This window comes from Entelurus aequoreus, linkage group LG13 (genome assembly GCF_033978785.1).
Source record: "Entelurus aequoreus isolate RoL-2023_Sb linkage group LG13, RoL_Eaeq_v1.1, whole genome shotgun sequence".
In the NCBI taxonomy this organism is placed as follows: Eukaryota; Metazoa; Chordata; class Actinopteri; order Syngnathiformes; family Syngnathidae; genus Entelurus; species Entelurus aequoreus.
The window spans coordinates 53,069,650-53,083,110 of record NC_084743.1 but is presented as its reverse complement, the minus strand read 5'-3'; the positions used below and the strand labels follow the sequence as shown (position 1 = coordinate 53,083,110).

Here is a 13,461-nt window from a genome sequence, read left to right as displayed (position 1 = left end):
GGGTTGTTTTCCTCTCTTGGATAGCTTAGTTCCAAGCTATCAAAACAAAACAGAGTAGGGAAAATCCTTTGGGTTGTTTTAAATAACGCAAGATTATAAAATGCCATCACCACTGCTCTAATGCATTAAAGTCGGCTAATTTACCTCCCACCATAGATTAAGAGGAGAATCCTGATTATGTAATGTTTTATTTTTTATCTGCGGGGAAAATGTCCTTCATGGATTCACTTCTGTTCAGTGTTTTCCACAAGATAATAGTTGCATTTCAGATGCTTTGGTGTTTCGTTGATCCGTCCTGAATATCTTCAGAATATGTTGAAAATGTACCAACTCTCAGTATCGGTCTCACTTCAAAGTTGATTAAATCAAACTTCATTTTAAAGGGGACCTATGATGATTTTCCTCTTTACTGACTTATTTAAATGTTGGATATCTATGATAAACAATGGCATAATCAAAGCATAAGATTTATGCATTTAGGCGAGAGGTTGCATGCAGTTTCTGATGCCTCTGAACGCTGTGTTTTGCAGTCAACAGTGGGCCATTTGTGACGTCACACGTTGACAGATATGCGGTAGGTCTGGACAATCACTAAAATTTCGATTTCAGCTCCTCACAATCATAAAAATATAATTGAAAAAACAATTATATTTTGTTTGCTTGTGAGTGTAAGTGTGGAAGAAAGACCAGAAGTTTGGGATCTCATCATGGTTGCTACTTTTTTATTTACACAGCACAAATATGCCTAATTAATAACAACTGAACTCAACAAAAAAAAGCATGGTACTTCCGTGTTAATGTAACTGCGGACGGAGTCACAAAATTGGCAAAAAAAAACGAATCCGTTGTTTAACGCAGAATATCATTGGAAATTGACATGAATGTGACTGAAATGCTGTCATTGTTCGGGGGGCTGATTTAAGAGCTTTGGTGGGCCGTAAGTGGCTCACGAGCCGCCAGTTAAATACGCTTGCTCTACATACTCTCATTCCTTCTCGTCTCATGCCCTCTTGCCCTGGCAGTGGAGGAAAACGTAAGCACAATTTACACCAAAGCAAATCCAATACATATTATCTAGACCTCGAGGAAGTGTGTCATACCTCCCCTTTAAACAGTAGGCCTGCAGCAAGCACAGCAACAGCTCAAAGAGTTGCAGATGCTTGTTGAACTGTAGCAACTCGAAACAGGGAAAAATGGGTCAAGCCAATAATAAATCACGGAGCAGTAAAACAAGTAACCCTTGTATCTTAAAGTGACAGCTATTAGTTGCAACAAATCCTGTTCTGGTTGTGGTACGGAAACAAAGACCCGCTTCCACTTTCCTTATTTTCTGCAGTGGAAGAAAAATGGCCACTGAAGCGAGGAAATAAACTGCTAATGGCAAAGAAAACAGCCAACTTACACGCAAGTCATCACAATGCAAACAATTTGTGTCTGCACACATGAACGTTCATCATGACAGGCGTTGAAATGTGTTGTTCTGATGAGCGCACTGCTCACTGAAAAATAAATCAAGTGTGTCCTTTTACTGTAAGCATGCCATTGATGTGTGCAGTAATTCAACTATGGGGGGGGAAGTGAAATCGCAGCATTGCAGTGCAGAACGAAGACACTGGACACCAGAAACACATCATGTGTGGGAGAAGGAGTGTATGAAATCAAGAGGCAGTAGGTTGATTACAAATTACAAGTTTTCCCCTTTGAATTAAATTATTTTTTCCCAGCGTTCTTTGCCATATTTTAAGCAGTCTTGGAAGGACTATTCCGGAATCCTGAACACAGCTCCGTCCTTAAAACACCTCCCCTCGACGATGACTTGAGTCTCATCATTGTGAAGCAGCCACAAGTTATCTTGCCACAACTCTCGCCTCTTTCTAAACATGCTGGTTGATGGCCCCACGCATAATTTTTCTGACATACGTCGTATGCATCACTTTTGTTGACATAGGGCTTGGGCTGATAAAATAATAATATCAGTATATTTTGCTATAAACACGTCCACTCCAATCCAATCCACTTTATTTATATAGCACATTTTATAAAACAATATAAGTTTCACAAAGTGCTGCACAGAAGTTAAAGGCGTACTGAAACCCACTACTACCGACCACGCAGTCTGATAGTTTATATATCAATGATGAAATCTTAACATTGCAACACATGCCAATACGACCGGATTAACTTATAAAGTGCAATTTTAAATTTCCCGCTAAACTTCCGGTTGAAAACGTCTATGTATGATGACGTATGTGCGTCACGTCAATAGTTGAGCGGAAGTATTCGGACACCATTGAATCCAATACAAAAAAGCTGTTTTCATCTCAAAATTCCACAGTATTCTGGACATCTGTGTTGGTGAATCTTTTGCAATTTGTTTAATGAACAATGAAGACTGCAAAGAAGAAAGTTGTAGGTGGGATCGGTGTATTAGCGGCTGGCTGTAGCAACACAACCAGGAGGACTTTGACTTGGATAGCAGACGCGCTATCCGACGCTAGCCGCCGACCGCACGAATGAACGGGTGAAGTCCTTCGTCCTTCCGTCGATCGCTGGAACGCAGGTGAGCACGGGTGATGATGAGCAGATGAGGGCTGGCTGGCGTAGGTGGAGCGCTAATGTTTTAATCATAGCTCTGTGAGCTCCCGTTGCTAAGTTAGCTTCAATGGCGTCGTTAGCAACAGCATTGTTAAGCTTTGCCAAGCTGGAAAGCATTAACCGTGTATTTACAGGTCCATGGTTTAATAGTATTGTTGATTTTCTGTCTATCCTTCCAGTCAGGGGTTTATTTCTTTTGTTTCTATCTGCATTTAAGCACGGTGCCATCACGTTAGCTCCATAGCTAAAGTGCTTCGCCGATGTATTGTCGTGGAGATAAAAGTCACTGTGAATGTCCATTTCGCGTTCTCGACTCTCATTTTCAAGAGGATATAGTATCCGAGGTGGTTTAAAATACAAATCTGTGATCCACAATAGAAAAAGGAGAGTGTGGAATCCAATGAGCCAGCTTGTACCTACCTAAGTTACGGTCAGAGCGAAAAAAGATGCGTCCTGCACTGCACTCTAATCCTTCACTCTCACGTTCCTCATCCACGAATCTTTCATCCTGGCTCAAATTATTGGGGTAATCGTCGCTTTCTCGGTCCGAATCGCTCTCGCTGCATTGAAAACAATGGGGAAATGTGAGGAGCCTTTCAACCTTTGACGTCACGCTACTTCCGGTACAGGCAAAGCTTTTTTTATCAGCGACCAAAAGTTGCGAACTTTATCGTCGATGTTCTCTACTAAATCCTTTCAGCAAAAATATGGCAATGTCGCGAAATGATCAAGTATGACACATAGAATGGATCTGCTATCCCAGTTTAAATTTAAAAAATTCATTTCAGTAGGCCTTTAAGACAAACATACTAGAAGAGTCAGTAATATAAAACATTTAACTATAAAAGAATAAAGACATAAAATACATCAGAGAAAAAATCACACAATTCTCATGCTGGTTTAAAAGCCAAACAGTAAAACTATGTTTTAAGACGTGATTTAAAACTCATTAGAGAGAGAGCCGTCCGAATCGCAAGAGGGATATCATTCCAAAGTTTTGGAGCCGCAGCAGAAAATGCACTATCACCACTGCATTTTAAACGGGTTTTTTGGACGACAAGAAGAAACTGATCAGCTGACCTCAGAGACCCTGTGGGGATGCACATTTTTAAAAGGTCTGACATATATTGTGGTGCTAATCCGTTAAGAGATTTAAAAACAAACAACAATATTTTAAAATGAATTCTAAAATGAACTGGGAGACAGTGAAGGGATGCTAAAATGGGGGTAATGTGTTCATGTTTTTTAGTGCCAGTTAAAAGGCCAGCAGCAGCATTTTGGACTAACTGCAATCGAGCGATTGAGGCCTGGTTCATTCCAACGTAGAGGGAGTTGCAATAGTCCAAACGTGATCAAATAAAAGCGTGGATTACCCACTCAAAGTCGTTAAAAGATCAAACTTTTTGCTAAAAGTCTTAGATGATAAAAACAACATCGTACAACAGAGTTAACCTGCTGCTCCAATTTAAAATCATTGTCGAACTTAAAACCAAGATTTGTGACTGTTGGTTTTAAATAAGGGATCAGGGGGTTCAGGTCATTGGGGTGAGCAGTCTGTTTTACTTTTGAGTCAAATAAAATTATTTCTGTCTTGTTCTCATTTAAGTTTAGAAAGTTTACCGCCAACCATGCTTTTATACAACAACAACATGGACTACAGGGAGGAGGTGAAACATCTAGTTGACTGGTGCAGAACCAACAACCTTGTCGTGAACGTCGACAAGACCAAGGAGATCATCGTCGACTTCAGGAAGCACCAATCCAGCCACGCTCCACTCTTCATCAACGGCACAGCGGTGGAGATGGTAAGCAGCACCAAGTTCCTGGGGGTGCAGATAACTGACAATATGACCTGCTCAGCAGCGCATGCACTTTTTGCGTCGGATGAAAAAAAGCACAGCTCCCTCTCCCCATTCTTACCACATTCTACAGAGGCACTATAGAGAGCCTACTGACCAACAGCATCTCTGTCTGGACTGGAGCCTGCAGTGCCTCAGACTGGAAGTCTCTGCAGAGAGTGGTTAAGGACGGCAGAAAAGATCATCAGGAATCCTCTTCCACCTATCCAGGAGATCGCAAAAAGCCGTTGCCTGACCAGGGCTCAGAAAATCTGCAGAGACTCCTCCCACCCCCACCAAGGACTGTTTTCACTGCTGGACTCTAGAAAGAGGTTCCGCAGCCTCCGTAGCAGAACCTCCAGGTTCTGTAACAGCTTCTTCCCTCAGGCCGTAAGACTCTTGAACGCATCATAGTAATCCCCCTAATTCCCCCAAAAAATGGATTAACTGGCTGGAATATAAAGACAATATAACATACATCCATAAACATGGATTCATATCCAAAAGTGCAATATATTCATCTTTACAGTAATCTATTTATTTATATCTGCACCTTATTGCTCTTTTATCCTGCACTACCATGAGCTAATGCAACAACATTTTCTCCTTATCTGTACTGTAAAGTTCAAATTTGAATGACAATAAAAAGGAAGTCTAAGTCTAAGTCTTATGTCCTCAAGACAATTTAAAAGTGACTTTAAACTTGTACACGTAATCGATATTAATTTTTAAAAAAGGGTTCGATAAAATGTTCAATATACAGGTTATATATTTTTTAGGGTCGGAATAAAACGGAAGAATGAAGCATGGTTGGTTGCATAAACAAAGGCACTTGCACTCGTCTGGAGACAGGAAGTGATCTGTGGGCAATGGGAGGGACACACTAAACAGCTAATCGCGTAACAGTATCAACTATTTTTGGCTGCACCATCTTGCGGTCTCGCTGTTGATTCTCTGCATGGAGAGAGAAGATAAAGTAATAATGATTGCTGCAGACAACGAATAAATTGTGGATAAAACAGGAAAAGTCACCTTGCCAGTATAGCAGTTTTTCGTATTTTGTAAAACAAACCATAATCCTTCGCCGCTCTCATCTTTCTTTTCAACCCACATCCGTTCCCGATTTGGATGTACAGAAACAACAGTTAGGAACTAAAGTCCAAGACTGTGAGAATTAAAATAAATAACAAAATAGATCCAATTTGCTACTTTCAAATAATAATTTGGTCCAATAATATTTCAATATAAATTATTGCGTAACTTTAATTAATTTACATACCTAAATAAGAATAATGGACCCAATTAAATGTTACACAGACCACGTAACTTCCTGGCAGTAAACCTGAAAAATTGTTTTTCTCATGTTTCTCTGTTTACATTTTCACACTTTGTACTATTTTGATACACTTTATGAAGCATTTCTTACATATTATTTTAAAAAGGTTGATAAGTTTTTATTATGATTTTAGAATTTTAAACATTGAACATTGAGTGTTTTCCATGGTTGTGTTGACATGTCATTTTCTTTCTGCCTTGATAGCTGAGGGAATTATGATCCGAGGAAGGTTACATTTGAAATAAAAATGTTAATATTTTATATATTTTTCTCCTGGTCAATGTTTTTCATGGATCATAAAAAATATAAATAATTATCGATATCGACCAATGTAAAAAACTTAGAGACTTAGACTTCTTTTTATTGTCATTCAAATTTGAACTTTAAAGTACAGATAAGAATAAAATGTTGTTGCATTATCTCGTTGTAGTGCAGGATAAAAGAGCAATAAGGTGCAGATATAAATAAATAGATTACTGTACAGATAAATATATTGCACTTTTGCATATGCATCCACGTTTATGGATGTATGTTATATTGTCTTTATATTCCAGCGAGTTAATCCATTTTTGGGGGGAATTGAGGGGATTATTATGATGCGTTCAAGAGTCTTACGGCCTGAGGGAAGAAGCTGTTACAGAACCTGGAGGTTCTGCTACGGAGGCTGCTGAACCTCTTTCTAGAGTCCAGCAGTGAAAACAGTCCTTGGTGGGGGTGGGAGGAGTCTCTGCAGATTTTCTGAGCCCTGGTCAGGCAGCGGCTTTTTGCGATCTCCTGGATAGGAGGAAGAGGAGTCCTGATGATCTTTTCCGCCGTCCTCAACCACTCTCTGCAGAGACTTCCAGTCTGAGGCACTGCAGGCTCCAGTCCAGACAGAGATGCAGTAGGCTTTCTATAGTGCCTCTGTAGAATGTGGTGAGAATGAGGGGAGGGAGCTGTGCTCTTTTCATCCGACGCAGAAAGTGCATGCGCTGCTGAGCTCTTTTTACAAGCGCACAGGTGTGTAGGGACCAGGTCATATTGTCAGTTATATGCACCCCCAGGAACATGGTGCTGCTTACCATCTCCGCTGCTGTATACTTATACCTTTTATATATATATAAAAAAGTCAAACTTATACCTTGATACAGTTTTCAGCCATACCACTATGTTAATATGACCACAGTGTGTGAGCCTAAGAGATTATGTCCCAAAAGGAGGACCAAAACAGTTTCTAAAATATGTTTTACTCTTTCATCTGTACTTCAGCCTCTTCTCTGTCTTATACCCCGACACTGCCTGAACCCATCATGAAACCACCTCCTCCCACCGCTCTCTTCAGCATAATTCAAGTACCTCTCATCCCATTATCTCATTGTGTTGCTTTAATTCCTCCCATCACCAGAAATGTCCTTTATGTTCCGCTGAACAGGTGCTAATTGGCGGTTTCATCTATCGACTCACATTGCAGATGTAGTAAATAGAAGCACGGGTCTCAGTAAAGCTGCATGTACAAACCCCGTTTCCATATGAGTTGGGAAATTGTGTTAGATGTAAATATAAACGGAATACAATGATTTGCAAATCCTTTTCAACTCATATTCAATTGAATGCACTACAAAGACAAGATATTTGATGTTCAAACTCATAAACTATTTTTTTTTTGCAAATAATAATTAACTTAGAATTTCATGGCTGCAACTTGTGCCAAAGTAGTTGGGAAAGGGCATGTTCACCACTGTGTTACATGGCCTTTCCTTTTAACAACACTCAGTAAACGTTTGGGAACTGAGGAGACACATTTTTTAAGCTTCTCAGGTGGAATTCTTTCCCATTCTTGCTTGATGTACAGCTTAAGTTGTTCAACAGTCCGGGGGTCTCCGTTGTGGTATTTTAGGCTTCATAAAGCGCCACACATTTTCAATGGGAGACAGGTTTGGACTACAGGCAGGCCAGTCTAGTACCCGCACTCTTTTACTATGAAGCCCCGTTGATGTAACACGTGGCTTGGCATTGTCTTGCTGAAATAAGCAGGGGCGTCCATGGTAACGTTGCTTGGATGGCAACATATGTTGCTCCAAAACCTGAATGTACCTTTCAGCATTAATGGCGCCTTCACAGATGTGTAAGTTACCCATGTCTTGGGCACTAATACACCCCCATACCATCACAGATGCTGGCTTTTCAACTTTGCGCCTATAACAATCCGGATGGTTCTTTTCCTCTTTGGTCCGGAGGACACGACGTCCACAGTTTCCAAAAACAATTTAAAATGTGGACTCTTCAGACCACGGAACACTTTTCCACTTTGCATCAGTCCATCTTAGATGAGGTCAGGCCCAGCGAAGCCGACGGTGTTTCTGGGTGTTGTTGATAAACGGTTTTCGCCTTGCATATTAGAGTTTAACTTGCACTTACAGATGTAGCGACCAACTGTAGTTACTGACAGTGGGTTTCTGAAGTGTTCCTGAGCCCATGTGGTGATATCCTTTACACACCGATGTCGCTTGTTGATGCAGTACCGCCTGAGGGATCGAAGGTCACGGGCTTAGCTGCTTACGTGCAGTGATTTCTCCAGATTCTCTGAACCCTTTGATGATATTACGGACCGTAGATGGTGAAATCCCTAAATTCCTTGCAATAGCTGGTTGAGAGGTTTTTCTTCAACTGTTCAACAATTTGCTCACGCATTTGTTGACAAAGTGGTGACCCTCGCCCCATCCTTGTTTGTGAATGACTGAGCATTTCATGGAATCTACTTTTATACCCAATCATGGCACCCACCTGTTCCCAATTTGCCTGTTCACCTGTGGGATGTTCCAAATAAGTTTTGATGAGCATTCCTCAACTTTATCAGTATTTATTGCCACCTTTCCTAACTTCTTTGTCACGTGTTGCTGGCATCAAATTCTAAAGTTAATGATTATTTGCAAAAAAAAAAATGTTTATCAGTTTGAACATCAAATATGTTGTCTTTGTAGCATATTCAACTGAACATGGGTTGAAAATGATTTGCAAATCATTGTATTCCATTTATATTTACATCTAACACAATTTCCCAACTCATATGGAAACGGGGTTTGTATGTTGAAGCTGAACTTGACTTGACACCGAATGTTGAACAATTCAAATAAACTGCTCTTTGTCAGACTACTAAAGCATCCGGGAGTGGTAGTTGCAGGACCGGGGATGGAAGTGGAGCTGCTTGTTTAGCAGACCCACCCTGGCCAGCACAAAGAAGGGTGGGGGGGGGCACTCCCTCTTCCACGACCAGCCAAGACATACGGGGGCTCTGATTGGACAGCAGGGTGACCTTTGATCCCAGATGTATTGTGGTCTCAGCTGGGTTAGCCCCTGCCCCCTTTGTGTGCGGGTGCATGCGGCTGGACAACAAAAGACAGCCAAGACCGAGAAGTCGCAATCAGATCTGCACGAGGGGAAATGGTCTAGGAGGATGTGGAAAGTGTGTGTGAGTGTGTGTGTGTGTGTGAGTGTGTGTGGGGAATGGGGGGTTGGGAGCAGGGGAGTGTATTCCTGACAGGGTTCTAGCACAGATGAGTTTCTTCAGACCCAATTCATCCTAAATTGTCAACCCTAGCCTTAAAGGGGACCTGTGATACATTTAGTCTTTTCTGACGTTTAAATGTTTTTACCATGCTGGATACTTGTGTTAAACAATGACAAAGCATTGAGTCATAAGATTCATGCATTTTGGATGGCTATATTATTTTCATCTAATTCACGCAAATCCAATGGTGCCAAGTTACGGTACCAGAATTGCGCATGACATCACGCCCGACGCCCGGTTGCCAACTCTTTGGCACTTGCCGATCCCTCCAGCAGCACTGAGAGCGGGTAATGTTACAATTTCCAATACCAACATAGCAATTGACTCAAAAACGCTCCAACGTAAGTAAAGTCCACTTTTCCAAAAATACGATAATAAAACAAGAGTGCGCTGCTATGGAAACAGAAATCAATGCGCGGAAGAAACAGCAGTTATTATCAGCTCATGTTCAAATGTTGCAATAAAAAATTATATTTTATCATCAAAAACGACACACACACAGTACAGAAAATCACTATCGTTGATTACCGATATTCATTACAAGGTACCAAGAATTGGTACCATATTGGTTTAATGTGAACGGTACCTATCCCTACCAACGATAGAGATTTCAATACTATCATCATATTGTGATAATGCTTGATGACAAGTTCTAGCTGTGTCCCGTAAAATTTGACAGTCACAAGCTAACTAATGCATTCTCAACGCAATGTAGCCTCCTCGGTTGCAAGATAGTGGCTAATGTCCCTTCACAGTGCATCATCTAATCTACTAATCCTCACCTGCATGGCGGCAAATAACAGTTTATTACAAGTATTATTATCACTGGAGGACTAGAGGACAAGAAATAGCTAAACATGCTACACTACAGAACGTAGGAGGACACAAAAAAACCTACCTGCTAAGCTAGAGCTCTTGAATGTAAACAGGGGTGGGCGGATCAATACAATTATAGACAGTAACGATACAAAGTATAGTCTCAGTATATGGTCGATACTATAGTACAGTATATGGTCGATACTATAGTAATTAGGACGATATTTTTTTAGTATGACAAAATTGTTTTTATTATTTTTTCTTTTTACAAACTCTGGAAATAAGAGCCAGCAATAGTTTTTGCTATTATTTAGTTATTTTGCACTATTGACTTTATTATAAATTTTGTATACAATAAAAGGTAATAAGGAATTTAAAGATTATTTGATATTGCTGCACCACCATCCTGTGTTTTTGTCGGATTACAGTTGTGATCAAAAATTACTACTTGGTATTGATGGGTCGATACCCAAATTTGTAGTATGTTAAGTATTAAAACAACAGAATAAGTGCTTATTAACATATGTCTAGATAGAACCATGATACAACAGAAAGTAACCAGCTATAAGCAGTAAATTAGCAAATAGTTTAATAATAGTTGTGAGAAAATAATACAACCGGAAATGACGCACTATGTTACCACATACATGAGCAGCTTAATTAGGGGCCTTCGTAACCCGTTTTGAAATTATTTTATTATCATTTATATGCCAAATAATATATTGTAAAATATAAAACTTTGCAAGAGGCTGCATTTAATATCACAATTAAAATTTAGGCCATATCACCAATTCCTTTAAGAAAAATTAAACTTGTCCAACGCGCCTTCTTAAATCAGCATTATTCTTCGTCGGCGGCAAACACTGAATCCTACAGAAACCGAGGTACTGTATACATGCAATTTTATTCCAGACGAGTGACTGTAGAGCAACCAGAATGTAAACAGGAAAATGCATCGCTGACTTTGTAAATGCAGCCCTAGCTGGGACAAAACCATGTCTAGCACCAGTTCGACCCTGTATGACAGATTTACCTATCTAATCATGCTTTACCTTCATCCTTGCACAACAAACGTTCACACTAAATGTTTCTCTCATCGTAACACACACCCGTTAAAGCCCAGAAGCTGTCTACACTGGTGGTCTACAGCTTGTGGGCTAGGGTGCCCTGATTCCTGCGCCTCCTCTCTTAATGCATAACATGTGACTCTCTGTTTCTGTCGGTCTCTAAGGCGATGGGTCAGGATGGACCACCCCCTTACAGCAAGACACTCTGCGGAATGCCATGTCACGGAACAGATGGAGCTCCACACACAAAAGAACAGCATGTATTCCTTGGGCCCCTTTACAAAAAGGCATGTGCCCTAAGTGGAGGTGACCACACACTTACTGGAAAACCATGTTTTGCCACTTTCACTAATTGCTCTTAGACATCAATCTGTGCATTACTTCAGAGATAAAGGGATTAAAACACAGTTTGACACATTGTAGTCCTGCATATTCAAACTTATGGGTGCGTAAAAACTTGTGTTCCAGGCGTAAGATGTTAAAGTTACTTAGCTTAGCAATCTAGGACCAAATGATGCTCTCAGTTAAGCATATTAGTAAAGTTTTGCCCAGATTGAAATTAGACGTGCACATGGTGTGACGAAAAGCGTCCAAAGCAACATGGCGTTTTCTAGGTCAGCGTTTCTTAACTACAGGGACGCCAAAAAATATGTTTCTCAGCTGTGGTCCGTATGGGCCGCAATGGTACTCAATTGTAATACATATTTCCACCACTTGTGGCAGTAATGACAACATCAAACAAACCGGAGAAGTCTGGAGCTAAAGTCATGAAGAAGTTTCTTAAGCGCAAAAATTATGACGAAAGTAGTGAAGCTGTATCTTCATTTGTACTTTAATCTTATTGAAAGCTTAGTTAGGAAACATATTCGTTATTACAAGTTTTTTCAATTGCTTAAGCACGATTTTGACTCAAGGGCCCGGTTTTTCAAAACACTACACACAATTAGCACAACCATACACACAATTAGCAGAACACCTCAGATCCTTTACAAAATTAAACACGCTTCCAAAAACTATACGTTATTTTATAGAAATGATATTTTGTTACCATATGAAAACACACACGTTTCATATGACGTAATTCTGTCTAAACCAGTTACACACTGCTGTGCTTAAAGGGAAACTACATTTTATTTGGAATTTTGCCTATTGTTCACAATCCTTATGAGGGACAAGAAGACGACAGGTTGTTTTTTTTCCGCGTACTAACATATACAAATCGGCTCTTTCTAGGTGGCTAGCAATGCAGCTAATAGTAGTAATCAATTCTACCTCTAGATAACTTTAAAAATGCTTTCAAAAACCGTCAACAATACCTAATTTACGTTCCATAACCCGTAACACAAGCAAGCTGTAGCGACATTGTTATTGAAAGAGCGAACACTGAGGAACTGTTTTTCTAGCGTGGTAACACATCGCCATGCTACGGTACTAGCCATAAAAGCTAGCTACGGCAAGAGATAAGCTAGCTTCTACGTCAACACGAAACATGTTAGAGTTTGTAATGCACAACACTGCAATACAACACCAATTTGTGCTGACTGAAAATCATGAACAATTACAGTATCTGTAAAGTACTAGCCTACATTTCATGTTTTGTAATTACACAGCTAGCCAGACAGCATATGTACTGTAGTTGTTCTAATACGCATGGCATGCTGCGTGTATCATGATCGATATTAAAGTGACTCACTCGATGGACAATTGTTCGTTTGGACCAGCTGGCCGGGGACGTTTCCTGTTCATTTTGGGTAAGCAATCCATTTATGTCGAAATAGCTTGGCTCCAAGTTCCATATTTATAGCGTCAAAATCGCTTTCACCTCACTCTCCCGGCTTCCGTCTGCTCCAACGTCTCACTCTTCCTTTGTGCTGGCTTCTATGAGCAGCAGTATATTTCGCTTCAAAAGTATAAGGTTGTAAATCCTCATTTGTCCAAAAATAGTCGTCTTCATTGTCTGTTACCAAGTCTGCCATGATTAGAAAGCACACTCGTGTTTGAATCCGGAAGTAGGAAGACATATTTGTTGCCAAAAGTCAGACGTGTGCTGCTATGGAAACAGAAATAAATGCGTGGAAGAAATCAGTCTTGGAAATTATTAAAATGATCAAAATACGTTAAATATTGAACATATTACATATTGTTTTGAACGTGTCTGTTACTACATTATATATAGATTTGCAGTGTGTACTGTATATAAAACTTTGCTGGAGTTTTTTTAAGTTGTTTTAGAGGGCTTTGAAGGCTACAACGGTGACTTCC

At 40.1% G+C, this 13,461-nt stretch overlaps 1 protein-coding gene across 2 annotated transcripts in view; it reads right to left on the bottom strand.

Annotated features, from left to right (window-relative positions):
• Window positions 1–13,461, bottom strand: part of numbl (NUMB like endocytic adaptor protein) — a 167,918-nt gene that overhangs the window by 136,428 nt on the left and 18,029 nt on the right. The gene's annotated exons all lie outside the window — the stretch shown is intronic.